The sequence below is a fragment of the Rhyacophila brunnea genome, unplaced genomic scaffold, assembly GCF_057557595.1.
Source record: "Rhyacophila brunnea isolate RB1 unplaced genomic scaffold, BYU_Rbru_1.0 scaffold_18, whole genome shotgun sequence".
Taxonomy (NCBI): Eukaryota; Metazoa; Arthropoda; class Insecta; order Trichoptera; family Rhyacophilidae; genus Rhyacophila; species Rhyacophila brunnea.
In genome coordinates this window covers 34147617-34164265 of record NW_028232837.1, presented here as the reverse complement: position 1 = coordinate 34164265, position 16649 = coordinate 34147617, and the positions used below count along the sequence as shown (strand labels likewise).

Genomic DNA, 16649 nt, shown 5'->3' with positions numbered 1-16649 from the left:
TTTTTTTATACTTTTAGCCATTTTTAAGTGGATTTGAATTCATTTTCAGTTAATTCTGTTTTGTATGGAAAATTATATCAGAAAAATCCGTAAAAAGTAAAAGACTATTATTGGTTGCTAAGTGGGTCCTAGCAACTCAATTATTAATATATGCTTAAGTTACTACGGAAATCAAAATGAAATGTCAAAATGACATTTCAGTATTCTATATATTGTTTTTGTTTGTTTTTTTTTTATTTACTTCATATCAAGTTCAAGTTTGAGCATATTGAGCGTAATAATTCAACAGAAAATTTAAAAACGTTGTAAATAAAAAGTTCTTTTTATCTTGTAATTATTATTAATTTTTTTATAGAATTAATAATTGTGTTTAAATGATAAGTTTCAATATTTTATGTTTAATACATACCTATACCATTTGGTTCTACGCGATCACTTATAATTAATAACTTAGCATTATCGTTTTATATTATAAATAGTATCCTTATCATATGTAACTTATTATATGATCGTAATTATGTGTATCTATCTATCTAATATACAAATATATCATTTTGCTTATAAACTTTTAACTCTGTGATTATCTACTTAATTATTTAGCCTGTCCGGAAGCATATTGCTTATTTCCAAAGCATTGCATCGGAGATCACTTTATCAGTCACCTTCAGCATGTTTTCTTCGTTCAATTTAACCTCGATAGTATGAGAACAGACCAGCATCTGACTGTCGCCTTATACCTCATCATACTCACATGAGAAGTTCTCACCGGTTAAGATCGTCCACCTCTTCAGATTCGTTTTGCATTTTGTAATAGCAACCCTTAGCATATTCAATTACAATCCTGTAAAAAAATCCTGTTTTCTTTATCCACGTATATCCACTTCTTTTCCCATTTCTAGAGATTTAATACTTCCTAAATATAAGGTGTGTATTTTCATTTTAATATAAGTATTTGTCGCAAACATTGTTTTGTGATTCAATCATAAATAGTTGGTTTTAACTTTAATGTATTTTAATTTATTGTATTGTATTTTAAAATTAAAACAATATACTTACCGATTTTCGTAACTAATACAATAAAATATGTAAGCAATATAAAACTACATAAATTATTTAAAAAACTTTTTTTTATTCAACGAATAAATCTCAAAATATAAAAATGTATCATTCTTTATTGAACTTGATTGGAGTGTATTCGAGTTCCACCCAGCACTATATTTTTTTCTAATAAATATGTATTTTATCACCCACGATGACCGCGCGGCTTAAGCGTCGGCCTATAGCGTCGTAGGCCCCAGGTTCTAACCCTGGGTCTGGAAAGTGCACGTCATATTGTTTTTCAATTTGTATATGAGTCAGAGTATGGACCTAATAGGTTGAACAAGTGGCATACAAAATCTGTTAATACAAACCTCCACTCTATGAAGGCCCATCTATTAGGATCGGACATGGTCGAAAATATTTATGTATGCGTTTGAACTTTTGTTTGAATCATATACCATATTAATCGTTGTAATCAAGATTTGTTTAAATATTTTTTTTCATATTGATGGAATTTAATGATAATTCAAAAATATGTAAAATTGCATACCTATATAATGTATTTTTGGTAGATTATGAGCATAATTATATGGAATTGTCGGTTTTTGTAAATATTTGCTTTATATAAAGTTAGTTTGTGCTATTTTTATTTAACTTCTTGGCTGAAGCTAAAGCTGCGAACCGGTTGCTAGAAAACCAGAATCACACTACTGCCTTTATGTGGAATAAAGCGTCTTTTCAACAATAATTTATATGGCATACAAGACTCTACAATATAGTTTACATACATAAATCCGCGTATTCAGCGTTCGAGTACAATGTCATGTTCGTCACTGTGTTTTATTACATTGCCCATGCCACAATCAAAAATTAGCCTACAACCAGTTTAAATAAACGGGCCAAGGCCGACTAGGCGTACATCATTTTGAATTATTGTTGTGAGAATATATTGAAAATAATTACAAGTTATCTTAAACACCGCTCCTTTGTCGAAAAAAATGTTTTTGTATTTTTATTGTGCTCGAATCGAAGGATGGCCATATATTACATTCCACGCGCCGTATATTTTATATGTTTACACCTTAATATATAAAGAAAAAATGTAACAACAGCATTTTAATAAATAAAATAAAAAGGACATTCATATTAATAATATGCAAAGATACCATATCCAACTTTTTCTAAAAACATTTATTAGTATTCGATATTATAATATTAAATATATACTACCATGATATAATATAAATAATTACAAGATAAAAAGAACTTTTTATATACAGCGTTTTTAAATTTTCTGTTGAATTATTATGCTTAATATGCTCAAACTTGTACATGTTATGAAGTAAATAAAAAACAAACAAACAAACAAATATAGAATACTGAAATGTCATTTTGACATTTCATTTTGATTTCCATAGTAACGCACGTATATGTTAATAATTTAGTTGCTAGAACCACATCCTCAGCAACCAATACTAGTCTTTTACTTTTTACGGATTTTTATGAAATAACTTTCCACACAAAACAGAATTAACTGAAAATGAATTCAATTCTACTTAAAAATGGCTAAAAGTATTAAAAGAATGCATGTGTTCTGATATATTCTAAAATTTCAAATATCTAGCTAGTCGGGAAGTAGTTATCAATCAATTGCAAGATTTGTACTGGACAAACAACCACCGGACAAACAAGAACACGATCAGGAATACAGCGGAAAAAACATTTTGAAAATAGCCGATAAAGTGGATTATTTGTTAGGTTAACCTAACCTAACCCAACCTAACCTAACCTAAATTAACCCAAACTAACAAATAATCCAGTATATCGGGTATTTTCAAAATGTGCTTTCCGCTGTATTCCTGATAACCGAACAGTACCAAAATATAATATATACACAGGGCATCCGTTGTTTGATCTCCTAAGATGCAGAACTAACCTGCCATTGGTTTTTCCAATTGGAAGGGAAATAACTTTGTTCAACCAAATAACTTCGGATATTGACACATTCCACCTGCGTGAGGATTAGTATAGGTGGGCATTGTTTTATAAATCCTTAAAATAGGGTCTGCTTAGCACAGTCGGTGAACTTCCTTGTATCTAATTTATATTTTTTGTATTTACACTTTTCCACTGTGCTGATGCTGATCTATTTCTTTTTTATAAATATAATACTATTTTATTAATATTTCTTTTCGTCTAAGCTTCATGTTGTGAACGTCTTAAATTAATACTTTGTAATATTCAAAATATATATATATATAATATAAAAATAAATAAAATTTGAAAATTTGAAACAATAGGGAAAATATTTCCATCTTTTTCTCAAATAGTTGATTGAATTTTGAAATCCTTACTACCGTCATTCAAGTGGTAAATTTTCAAAATGTAATAAGTATTATCATTATTAAATTTGGTTATGTGAAAGCTACCATTTTTTATATAAAAGTCTTTTCACCGGCTAGAGATTACAACTTAAAATAAATGCACCCTTATTTGACTTTTATTTACATAAAACAGAGTTTGTCCGACCTTAGTGCTCCTTTGAAGCAATAACATTAAAGAAAACATTTTCTTTCCCGAGTTTCTTGCACTATTGAATGCTGATGCTCCTTTAGATAGAACCTTTTCGAAGGAAAAAACCTCAAAAGCTCTTTTCAAGAAGTCTTTTATGGCAACAAAGCGATAGCCTTGTGAAATGAACAGTTCATGGGTATTTAAGACAAATATCCCTAATGGAAAATATTTATTTGTACTTATGTTAATATTAAGTGGAAAGTCTTTAGACACACGACTCAAGGAAAGTTATGCATTATATAATATTACGAAAGTTATTTGGCACTGGCTCAATTGGGAGAATATTTTGTTTCAATATATCTCTGAATCATGGTAAGTACAATTACTTACGTCTAGTAACAGCCCACGTATTTTTTTTTCATTTTCTTCTTGTGGAATGGGAATGCGGAAAGAGCTAACAATCGATTCCCGTAAAAATACTGCTATATCATGACACATCAACGATTTCAATTATATTGATAATGTAACATCTATTTATTAAAGGTTTTTCTACAATAATCTAAAGTATATCACCATTCAAGTGGAAAACCATTCAAAAGATAAACCTAATAACCGCTGAACCAATATGATAGTTTTTCATTTATTATATTAACTACCACAATATAAGCCTTTCTTTAAAGTATATTTTTAATGTTACATAATTTATTTATTGTTATACCATTCAAAGTGCATTTAAATTTTACAAATCTTATATCAGTTCCAATTAGGCTTTAGACATGCAGAACTTTTTTGGTAATATACAGTATTGTCGTTTTTATTGTTTTATTTAAAATTTTAAAGCAATTTAAAAAATATATATCATAAAAACCACAAATTAAAAATATGAATACTAAATACATATTATATAAATTTAATTTGTAGTTGCTTGTTGTTTTAATTACATTTTAATTTGGTATTACGTCCATCTACTAAGTTTATTTTTTTCTATATGTATACATTTTTGATAAATAAACATAAAACTATCTTATGCTTGTTTATTATTTTATGTATAGTTTAATATTACATGATAGTATGGCTTTATTATTTTGATAGTTGTATGTCTATTGCGGGCAAACACGGTATGCAAAGAACGATTATTCAATTGAGAGATTATTTGTGAACCGCTTGATTAAAAGGTTTGATATCGACTAAAACCTTTAGTTCTATTTTATGTCGATAGATTTTACAATAAAATTGACAAAGAGATTTTTCAAATATTTCCCGTTTACCTGCATTGAGACGTATTTTTTACGATTTAACATTTTAAAAATGAGTAAGATTTGAAAATTTTAAATTGTCTGATAGACTCAGTTATTTAAAATTTTATTTTATTATTGTTACATTTTTTTTTAAATAATGTGAATACTTTGATGTGTTTTGTCTATGTATTTGATGTTGAATATTGTAAAAAAACAACTTTAATATTGTTAGTATAGTGATTTATTTAACATATTTAAAAAGAGGCAAATACATTTTGTGAATTGAAAATTCAAATATTTTCATTCGCTAAATAATAGGTTTCTTTTACGTCTGGAAAATACACACGCTGTCCCTTTCTTCCGTGTGAATATAATATGAGAATCACAAAAAACGTTGCGTACCATGTTAGTTGTCTTTATTGTTAAATAGTGAGATCGATCCTTGCTATTCTCGGACCGGCAGTATATCACTCTTAACGCCTCAGACTGTCATTATATATTCATTGAACCGTTATTCACCTTTTAGAACTCAATTACAATGACAAGTTGTAGAAATAATTTACTTATCACCACTATTCAGTTACTAATCCAAGAACTATACTACGAAAAACGAAAAATAATGAACATAATATATACTTTGAAAATACCTCAGGGAAATATATAACTACCTACTAGACAAAATCTTTTTGAAAAAAATACAACGCCCAGTGGGACGCTAACTAGCATTCACTGGATTTGCGTCAATGTTCCCTACTATATAAGCTATGTGTGTTCTATATAACGAAGTATATTTATAAAGTTGTGTATTTTTATAACGTTTTTATTAGCTCGTATTCTTATTTGGCCGGAGGTTGTTTATCCAGTGAAAATTTTGCAATCGATTTTTAACTAACTTCCCGACTAGCTAGACATTTGAAACTTTTAGAATATAGAAGACCACAATGCCAATGCATTCTTTTTATACTTTTAGCCATCGTTAAGTAGAATTGAATTAATTTTCAGTTAATTCTGTTTTCTATGAAAAATTATTTCGGAAAAATCCGTAATACAATCCACTATTATTAGATAAGATAAAAAGAACTTTGTATTTACCACGTTTTTAAATTTTCTGTTGAATCATTATAAACTTGACAGTTCTATGAATTAATAATTTAGGAAAAATCATTTTTTTTCTATTTTGCAACAAACAAATATAGAATACTGAAATGTCATTTTGATTTCCATAGTAACGCACGTATATATTATTAATTAAGTTGCTAGGACCACCTCCTTAGCAACTAATAATAGTGGATTGGATTACGGATTTCTTCCGAAATAACTTTTCATACAAAACAGAATTAACTGAAAACTAATTCAATTCTACTTAAAGATGGCTAAAAGTATTAAAATAGTGCATTGGCATCGTGTTCTGATATATTCTAAAAGTTTCAAATGGCTAGCTAGTCGGGAAGTTAGTTAAAAATCGATGCGCAAGATTTGTACTGGATAAACAACCACCGGACAAACAAGAATACGAGCTAATAAAAACGTGGTAAAAAAAATCGACAACCTCTTAATAGAACACTGATACAGTGCTCGAATAAACTCATTTGTTTATAAATAACGATTAGATTATACTTAATTTATGTTTTATATTATTTAAAATTTTACTATCGGGAACTGTCTTGTGTAATTTTGAATAAATGTATTAACAATTAATATGTGTTCATAGTTTCACATTTTGAATGTTTTAAATCTGTATTCAATGTATCTTGGATCATAATTATTATAATATCTATTGATTCAATAAGCAATGAATATTTTTGGTACAACATCTTCCTATTTAAATACGGTATTGCCTCTCTGTAAGATTTTTGCATCATTTTGCTTTCTTAAATGTTCAATCTTCAAAAAACTATTTTGATTATAATATGTACGAGTATACGAACTAGGGTTTGCGATGTAATAGAGTCATCCAGTGGTACCCAAGAGGTACAAAACGTCCGCAAGGTAGACTTAGAGACCGCTAGATTGATGACTGTGGAAGTACGTGGCCACACAACGCACAATACCGAGAGAAGTAGAATCAGCTTGGAAAGGCCTTCATAGTGGTGGATAGATTCAGGCTGATGATGATACGTACTAGTAAGCGTCTTGTGGACAGAAATGAATATTTTGATAGAATTCTGTAAATTACAAGCTATTCAAAAGTATTTTTTTTTAGATTTTTTTATATACCTATCGATAAACAACTGAATAAAATTATTGATAATGTATTTGAAACGTCGATTTTTACAGGAGATATTGTTGATTATATTATCAATTTCTTTCAAAATAACTGCTATTGTACATTTTACAAAATATGTTAGACTAATAATAAAACAGATATAATGTCTCATTCTGAAAGACATTGATTTAACGATAATGAATAAAATAGCAGACTTACATAATCTTATCACCGTTTTCTCACATAATAGCTTTTCCTATAAACCTTATCTAATATCTGTTTAAGGACCATTTAGCTAATCGTGTTTTCTTTCTCTTAGCATTATTAAGATTACACCGTTGGGTTCATTAAATTTACTTTAATTTGAATCCTAAAAGATATATTGCTTCAGAAGACCTTGTTCTAAAAAAATAGGTCAAGATTAACTTTACATTTCGCAGAACGTAAATCGTTCCCAAACAAGTACAGAACAGGTACTCGCGCACTAATTGAATGATTTTTTTTGACAATTTTTTTCATTTAAATTTTCGTAGAAATCTTTTCGTTTCATAGGTTTCATTTTATTAAGTCAGTGGTGTGAAAATATCTAATAACATTTTTTTTCATTATATTGAGAAGTATACTTTTAAAAATGTTCTTAATTCAAAAAGTTTTCAAAGTAAATTCAGGAACAAAAGCAATAAGTATTTTCAATTAAAAACGAAAAACTAAAGCACCAGTTTTAGTTTTATTACAAATTCTATAGCATTCAATTCTATGAAAATAATATTTTAAATTACATTTTAAATGTAGTGGTTGCGCTTTTTAGTAGACTGTAATATGACGGGATGATTAAGATGCTGAGGGGGGTTGTACAAAGGATTCCATTCACTGACATATAATGATGATGAGGCTGGTTCCATGGTCTGGTTCTCACTCTCTAATACTACCACTCTTCCGGTTACACTTTACTTTTTGAGTCACTCTATAGTTTATTGAATAGATGGTTGGGTGATAAGTTTGATTGTTTATGAATTGCGGTGCGTTACGCGACATTGGGTGAATCGATAATTTGTAATTAAATTATTTATGTCAAACGAGTGCACGTCTTGGCGCGTTTATAGTCTGAAGGTAACTGCGTGTCATTTATTTAATAATGTGCCCGGTATTTCAATGCCTGGATGGTGGCAATAATTAATTGTAGACGTGGGTAGGAAATTTATATGGGATTTGCGCTACCATAATTATTCGTCTAAACATATTGTATCAATATAGTTTAGCCAAACATAGAATATAATGTTTTGATTATTTAGTAGGTTATCTTTAACCTCTTTGCTTTACTCAATGCTTTTGCATTTTTACATTATTTGTAAAATATAATATGATAAAATCAATAAAATTCTGATTTTAAAATCTTCAAATGTAATTGTAATTTACGCCTTTAAAAATTTTGCAATCTCAATATTTTAAAATGCAACAACAATAATTAGGATCATAACATCATTATGGCATTAGAAAGAAAAAAATGCATCGACAGATAAAATGAAAAGTAAAAATTAAATAGCATAGCAATTCTGACTAACTGTAAGTGGTATCTATAAGTTTTGAGTTAACCCTTATTAAAAGGGTCTTTTTAGATGTCAGTTATGTTGTCCGTTTAGTCAAAGTTTACGTTTTAGTTCGTTCAGTTTTGAAGCGGTGTTGTATTTAGACGATCAGTTTAGTTGTCCGTTCAGTCTCAGTTGACAATTCAGTTAGGAAACGGCGATGTATAGTTACGTATTTTTTATCCACTAAAAATTAATATTATATAAGTATCTAAATATATATTCTATCCAAACATATTGGTTGGTATAATGAAGTATCTATAATATTTCAATCGAAAACAGAAAAATAGTATGAAAAATACGGCAACATTATAATTTACACGTAAATTTAACTGAATATTCTAAAAATGGATACAATAATTGATGGAAAACCCATCCTGTCTCGTCTCCGTTTCGGTTTCAGTCGGACGCTTCAGTTTTTCATCGATCGAGCGGAAACTGATCGAACAGCAAAATTGATCATTTAAAAGTACCTGATGACAATCTTTTAATGTGTATATTATTTTTAAATTAGCAGTGACATCTGTGAACAAAAACTATAACTTTTTTATCAGCATACTTTTCCACTGCAGATAACTGTATTTTTTTAAATAAAATCTTATTCACACAATAAAATTTAAAAAAAATACAGTTTGTTGCTGAAAGGCATCACCATACAATTAAGCCGGCTCTCACATCAAAACACATCTTGTGTGCCACACAGCCATAAAACAAACCTTCCGATAACTGAGTTCCAGTGTTTCTTGTGAAGACCGCGCACATCTACCTAGCGACAATCGCGCGTAGTCTTCAAAACGTATAGATATTTGAATGCGGTGATTGGCAAACCTGTATGGGAATGACCAATTCGTATGTGTTTGTATGTGACTTCGACTTTTCGTCTTGGAGCCCGAGAAGGGTGCAACTTGTCGATTGCAACAGCAGATGTTTTTACAAAGGAAACAGTCGCATTCGACAAATTTGTAGAGCTCCATTTGGCAACATGTGTTTTGGGAATAGCGATGACGTTTCGATTCGATAGGTTTTAGGCGAGACGAGTTTTGATGTGAGAGCCTTCTTCTTTTGCCATATCCGCCCCTTAACTGGAGCATATGGACACCACGCGGCGCCTCCAAGAATCCCTGTCGCTCGCCAGTCTTCTTGCTTCGTTCCAGGTCAAACCAGCATCCCGTAGCTCCGCCGTATACACTCTGTAGATTGTATTTAGCGGCCTTCCAGGACGTCGGAATCTGGTCGGCCTGAAGAACAGGCAAGCCAGGTTGAAGTTCTCTTCTGGCATCCGCAGCACGTGGCCGAGCCAGGTCCAACGTCGCCTCTTCATTTTCAGCGTGATGAGAGGCTGCTTGGTGCGTTCTCTTATCTCCTCGTTGCTCCTAAAGTCATACCACCGCACACCCAGTATTCGTCGCAAACATTTGTTTTCGAAGCTCAGTATACGGTTGCTCTGAGCCTTCGTAAGGTGTCATGATTCGCTACCGTAAAGCAGCACCGTCAGAATGCAAGCGTCGAATAGGCGGCATTTGGTTTTGACCGAGTACAATCGTGAGTCCCAGACATTCCGCATCGAGTTAAATGTTACTCCAGCCATTCCCATTCGAATAGCGAGCTCTTTCTGCAAAATGCCATCTCCCGTGATGTGTACCCGCAGGTACTTGAAGCTGTCGACGCTCTCGATGTTTTGTCTGTCGCTAATCAGAGGAAAATCTGGATCAAGACAGGTGCTATTACACAAGACATTGGTTTTCTTCGCGTTGATTTTCAAACCAACGCGAGAGGAGTTGTTATCCAACCTGTCGATTGTCTCTTGAATGCCCTCGATTGAGTTGTCGAATATGACAGCGTCATCGGCGTATTCTAGGTCGCATAGCTTCACCGTGGGGGTAACAGGTATGCCTCGGTCGGGTAGTATTGACTTCCGTAGTATGAAGTCAAAGAGAATGATGAAGAGAAACGGTGCAAGGACACAACCCTGTCTGACTCCGGTCGTGACCCCGAACCATTCCGTGACAGTGTCTCCAATTCTGGCACAGCATTCGCTATTCTCGTGCAGGCTTTTGATTATGGCAATGATCTTGGGAGGGATCCCGTATGCTCCCGTATGTGAGAGCCGCTAAGGGTTAAATTAGTAAAGATTGAATATAATTAACCTTAATATAATATGTGTGTTATTTAATGACATTTTTTACAGTCAGTTAGACATAAATTACATGACGTCATATTACTAAAAACAACATTCATAACGCATCACTGAATATGATGCGTAGTCATTAACAAACCGTCTTTTGATGTAGGTACCTACCAAAAACATTATTAATACTTGAAAATTTATCAATCTAAGGCATTCTTAACTTAATTTTACGTAGTTAAGAAGCTATTTGACTTTGTCTGTTGTCATCTTAGTCAACTTAATACATGAAAGATGTCACTCGACGTGAATGGCTTCAAAGCTTACGTTTAGTAGGCAAAAGGAGTATAGTAGAAACAACTACTTAGCAACTTTGTACGTCTGTCGGTGATTACATCAATAATTTGTTAGTAAGCAATGTTGTGTTTTGCAAACTTATTTAAACGTGCCAATGCGAAATTAATTGTTCTGACACAGACAGTTTTCAAATTAATATATCTCCTCAGAAACTGTAATTATTATTTCAACCCTTAATCTTAAGTTTCAATTAATATCATATTAATTACCGACAAAATTACTGGTTCTCTCATCGAAATTGCAAATAATAAAATTATCTTCATAGGCATGACATCCAGGTTTCGTCAATTGATTATCAACTGCAACAATTGAAGTTTTAAACTGTTTACGTGTCGTAGAGTGAGACCCGCTAAAACTAAAAACAAATGACTTTCAAGAACGTAGATGTAGTTATAGCAATATCAGTCGCATAATGTAAGAACCTATATAACTCATTTTTAACTTACAATAATTATTAACTAACATAATTATTATTATCCAAGTGGCAACAAATTTTAAATAGTAATACTATTATCACAGCAACTAACTTGGCTTTCCAATAGTAGCGTAACTACTTCATTGTAAAAGTATAAAAACCATTGGAGTCCAGCTAAATTTTATTCCGTTGATTTTTATCATTATAGTGTTATACAGTTTAAAAAAAACACTGGAGTTCAAGCCTTTTTAGTCAAAATTACATGCTCACAAGTTCGTTTTCTTAAGCATATATAAGCCCTCTACTATTTTCAACTAATTTAGTTTTCAGTAGTTTTCTTACTTTTGTGTGACAGTTAGTCTCGGTTAGGGAATCCAATCCCGAGCCAAAATTCTGATCCCGGGATTTCGGGATTACAATTTGACAATCCCGGGATCCCGGGACTGGTCCCGGGATTGGGATTTTTTTCCATTGTTAATATAAAATTTTTATATTTACAAATAACATTGATAAAATCAGTCAAAAATAAATCTAGTATAATTTATACTATTTAAGACATTTATTGTTAATATTGTATACTTTAAATCTTGGAAATACACAAGTTTAATGGAGTAAATAATATTGTAATATAAATAATAATGTGAATTTAATATGAGATTGCTATTTCTGATAGTAAAGACATAATGAATAGATCAGCGAGATTTAAAATAGTAAAGCAAATAATCATGGCGTACTTATGGCCTTTCCGCTTCATAAATCTAATTAGTCAGCCAAATATGAAACTGCCGTAAAACGTATGATATCATGGTGGAATGTTAAAAGTGCGAAGCATTGTTTTTTTACCAATCTTTCTCATTTTTAATAATCTATGTGAAAAAATAAAATGAATCGGCAACCTACACATCAAACTTCATTCAAACTCAGTTTATTTCTAATGTAGTTATTTTGTATTAAAAGTATTTTTTCTGTTATATTTTCCATAAAAATTGATAAAAAAAAACAATCCCGAAATCCCGGGATTATGTTTATCAATCCCGGGATTCATAGGTATCGAAAATAGCTCGGGATCCTGGGATTGGATTCCCTAGTCTCGGTATCGTGAACTTCTAAGATAAAATGTATTGCATTGTTAGAGTTTTCTAAAAAATATGTGTTCATCTCTGTTAATTGTTTTTGATTGTGTGATTTGTTCATGTTTCATGGTAGTTTTCAAATTTCAAAAATGTGTTGTTTATTTTCCTACTCGAATTAAGTGGTGAGTGTACTTAACTGTAAACAACTGTGACTAAAGCGTTTGATACCACGAACGCTAAGTTGGCCTCTTTATAATATGTGTCGAAATGTGACGTTTACCGTCAAAAATGAAATTTAATAAAATGCTAAAAAAAGGTTCATTTTGATTTTGATTGATTTTGGATGGAAAAATATTGGCTAGAAATGCTGATCTTATAGAAGGATATTTTTTGGAAGTAACTTAAATAGCCTCTAACCTTAGAACGCTAATGAGGGCCTTTGTATGATTTTTGCATATGAGCCCAAAATGTTTAGCTAAGCCACTCACTGCATTCAAATTTACATAAAATGTATATCGGAAACTTGAAAGTAAAGGCAAGGCTTAATACCGAGAATCTTATAAACGGCCAAACGGATGTACGATTCCATCATCAGTAAACCACGAATTTGAGGTAGACCCTCCTCCGTTGAACTTATTAGTCAAATAATTCGTAGAGCAGATGACAACTTGGGGATACTCGTGGAGAGGAGCCAGAAAGGAAGAGTAATAACTCCTTTCAGATGGTTGAACCAAACTGCAGGTTTCCTACAGATACAGGCTCTATACGCCAATATGGGTAAAGTCAAGCTGTGAAAATGGTTGTCATTTTTATTTATTTATAGTACTTACGTATTTATTAAATGAAGAATGGATCGCGAACTAGTGAGTTATTAGCTCTGATTGTAACCATTGTTTAATGCTGTTAGGAGGGGTCTTCTCCGAACGACTCATCCCTGAGAAAAACAAGAAACAAGTCGATAGAATGTCTGGAATTAGCAGTTTAAAACTGCTTTGGATCGATCCTACTTGGGCGATTACTGAAAGGTTAACGATTAAACTTTTGTTTCTCTTTTGGGCAGTGTTATACAATGTGAAAAACTATGAAGATTCGCGGTCTGTGTGAAAAAAAGAGGTCGAATTTAATGTGTTGAAAAACTTTCACGTTTTTCTTTTGGCAAATGCTTGAAGTTGTGATCGAAAAGTTGAATTTTTCAAAAGGAAATACAAACTCACTTAAACAATAAAAATGTCATGTTATTTTAGGCGTATATTTTATTGCGTTGGTTATTTTTACATTTTACATAAATTTTAATCAATACTTAAATTTTGTACAGCATGAATTTTAGCTTAGTGAATATTTTTTAATGTTCACACCCAGTAATAATAATTAACTAAAAAAATACTTTATTAGACGGAATACAAAAATAAATACATTTACTTACTACGTGATTCAAATAAAAGTACAGTCGAACTCGGTTATTACGAGGAAGATGGGACCGACTGAATTTGCTCGTTATAAGCGTTACTCCTTATATCACAAATAGGCATTTTTAAACGACCGGTCACATAACACAAACAGTCGCAATTCAAACAAAAATACACAATTAGAATTTTTCCCCGAAACAACAATGGCATTCATAAACTACAAAAGAAGTTGTGTATTGTAATGAACGCTGGTAGGTAGCTACCGACTTCACAAACCTTGGATTTTTTACATGGAATCTCAACCATATGCGTGGATACTTTTTCAATACTGTTGGCGAAATAACCAATAAGGTAGGTAATTAGACACTTAACTAGTTTCATAAACGTAATCCGACCCCGGCGGTATCCTGTCCAGTCGGATGTTATTGCTAAGGGCCGAATTTTTTTTAAACAATCGACACATTAACAGTTTTAAGAAAATTTTTGACGATATTTTAGCTCGTTATAACCGATACGGAGCTCGTTATAAACGTGTATATATGTACGGATAAAATCATAAACCAAAATGTGAACAAATGTTTCCTCGTTACATCCGATATCTCGCTATATCCGTGATCGTAATAACCGAGCTCGACTGTGTATAACAAAAATGGTTTGCTCGAAGACTTTACTATGTGATTTTCACTTTCTTAAAATGTGGCTTCTTGTAACAAACAACCATTATTTTTATATTGCCTCTTGTATCCGTTGTTTTTTTTTTTTTTTCATGTTTGATATAATGAGCTTAAAATAGACTATTTAAAAGACTCGTGTCGTTTTTATGTTTCAAACCATATTAACCGAGAATATTTTTTGTTTATTTATATTAAAAAAAAAAAAAAAAAAACTCCAATATCTATTTCAGGCATGAGAAAATCTTAAAATAAGAAGCTTAGTCAAAACGGCGCGGTGTGTAAAGAAATAAAAAAAAACTCAATTTTCCCCACACATGTTTTGACTAAAGAGAAAATGCCTCTTTCGCTCAAATTGCGGGATTTTTATTTTATTTTTCAAAATCAGTACGTAACAGATGCCGCTTGAAATAATCCGAATCAGCGAAAGTCAACACATTTTTACATTAAACAATCATACATGAAATATTATTAAATGTCAATAAAATACTACTATGAAAAATACACTCACGTAATAAAGAATCTACCAGAATTCTAAATGATTATATTATGCTAGTGAAATAATTTGTTGGATAAATTCATATCCCAGACATCAGCAAATAAGTTAAAAGAAGAATAATTACTCTGACAAATAAATCTTAGTATTATTTATATAGACCCTTCAGATCAAGACTACTCTCAGTACATAAAACCATCATCGGGCACATATTGACTTATGTATTGGAGTGCTGAAAAAAACGATTAAAGAAAAATTTAAATAATTAAAATCAAGATACTGAAAAGAGTTTTCAAAGCCATATGCGAAGGTATGACCACGAATTATAAACATAAGGTATACGATAACACCGCCGTCATCTAGTGGTGGTTGGACTGTGGTGGAGGGTGCTTGTAGAATACATTACCAGAAGGAGGCCAATACTCACATTGTAGTATGGTACCAATGATAGTGATGAGTTACTATTTAACTTTTATTAGCCATACTTATAAACACTCTGCCCATTGGTGTCGTACTACTTAATGTCGTAATTACTTTATTTTACAATCTTGCCATTATTTTTGGAGCGAATATGGTTAGGGATTCCAATCCCAGGATCCCGAGCTATTTTCGATACCTATGAATCCCGGGATTGATAAACATAATCCCGAAACTTTCGGGATTGATTTTTTCATCATTTTTAAGGAAAATAAAATAAAAACGAAAATATAACAGAAAAAATACTTTTGATAACAAATAACTACATTAGAAATAAAGTGAGTTTGAATGAAGTTTGATTTATATCCATGTTTAAGTTGCCGATTCATTTTATTTTTTCACATAAATTAATAAAAATGAGAAAGATTGGAAACAACAATGCTTCCCACTATTAACAAAGTAATTCCGCCACGATCTCATACGTTTTACGAGAGTTTCATATTTGGCTGACTAATTAGATTTATGAAGCGAAAAGGCCATAAGTACACCATGATTTGCTTTACTATTTTAAAATCTCACTAACTTTACTATCAGAAACAACAATCTCATATTAAATTCACATTACTATTTATATTACAATATTATTTACTCCATTAAACTTATGTATTTCCAAGATTGAACGTATACAATATTAACAATAAATGTCTTAAATAGTATAAAGTATACTAGATTTATTTTTGACCAATTTTATCAATGTTAATTGTAAATATAAAAATTTTATATTAACAATGGAAAAAATGCCAATCCCGGGACGAGTCCCGGGATCCCGAGATTGTCAAATTGTAATCCCGGGATCAGAATTTTGGCTCGGGATTGGATTTCCTAAATATGTTATGCTTTTATTTATGTTTTTGGTAGTAATATTCTGAACCATTAGTGTTTTATTAATTTTTAATTTTTACATGGTGGCTTTTTCACATTCGTTGCGGAATGTGACCGGAAAGAAGGTTAATCTACTTCTCTTAATACATAATATTATGCACCTCGTAATTCATACCAGGCTGACTAAAATGAATACCCTCAAATTAACAATATATAAACTAC

General features: G+C 31.3%; 1 protein-coding gene across 1 annotated transcript in view; it reads left to right on the top strand.

Moving 5' to 3' along the window:
• LOC147073460 (neuropeptide SIFamide receptor-like) overlaps positions 1-16649 on the top strand; it is a 334521-nt gene that overhangs the window by 190868 nt on the left and 127004 nt on the right. The window lies entirely within an intron of this gene.